The sequence below is a fragment of the Anoplophora glabripennis genome, unplaced genomic scaffold (assembly GCF_000390285.2).
Source record: "Anoplophora glabripennis isolate ALB-LARVAE unplaced genomic scaffold, Agla_2.0 scaffold1534, whole genome shotgun sequence".
Taxonomy (NCBI): Eukaryota; Metazoa; Arthropoda; class Insecta; order Coleoptera; family Cerambycidae; genus Anoplophora; species Anoplophora glabripennis.
In genome coordinates this window covers 3,462-4,566 of record NW_019417691.1, presented here as the reverse complement: position 1 = coordinate 4,566, position 1,105 = coordinate 3,462, and positions in this window count along the sequence as shown.

The window sequence follows — 1,105 nt, the reverse complement described above, 5'->3', positions numbered from 1 at the left end:
ATATATATATATATTTTACGTTTAGCTTATTTTGTATATGCAAAGAAATAAATGGCTTGGTGTTATTATATATTGTTATCGTTATTTGCTATGCCTGATGTTTGTTTGTTTTTAAATGAAAATAAATTAGTGATAAATGCATGTTTAGTAATAGGAGGCAGTGTTTTCCTCCCTAGAGAAGCATATTTGTTACACAAGACTCATGTTGCATTATCAGTTACAGTTCTACCATGATACAATGTCAGTCATATTCCGACGAGCTAGTAGAGATAGCAGTATTTTGCTTATCTTGTCTATCAAAAAAGTTAGGATTATATTTTTTGATGGGGAGAGATTTTGGAACCAGAAGAGATATAAATGAGTAAAATGTTTAGATGATTTGTATTATGTAATAACTAGCCAGCGAACAATTTGTGTCTTTAACCTTGAACATAGATATGTCATTCATGAATATACAGGGTGTCCCAGGATAACGTTTACAATGGAAGACCACAGATTCGTGGACTCAAAATAGGCAGATTTAGACTAATTCGCCTATATCCAAAATCGTTTCGTTTTGTCGCTAGATGGCCTTTAAGTTCGTGAATTCTTTTTGAATTTTGTGAATAACTATCCTTGAATTTTTGTCAAACCCGATTATTGGAAGATGTTATTACTCAGACGTAACGTGTGATTTATGCATGATGGCGCTCCACCACATCTCACTCTAAAATCCGGCAGTATCTGAACCAAAGATTCCCGTCGATAAATTCGTAGAGGGGATAATTTCCTGTTAACCGGCCTGTACGTTCACCGGACTTAAGACCTTGCGACTATTATCTTTGTATAGTATTGCTATAAACATAGTGAAGTCAAATAGTGAATAAATAAAATAAATAATTTTTTTTCGGTAGGATCGATGAGTGTACTTATTTTTTTAAAATTTTGATGAATTCATAGATATGCAGTGTGTCCAAGATAACGATGGGATAGCATTAGGATCTAGGTAATGGTAAGAGATACGGGGTGGCTCAGATTAGAAAAAAGTTGTGTTTTTTATACCTAACAATATGCTGTTTAGAAAGTTTTAAAATTCCGGGTAGTATTCTCGGTACTTCGGGGATTG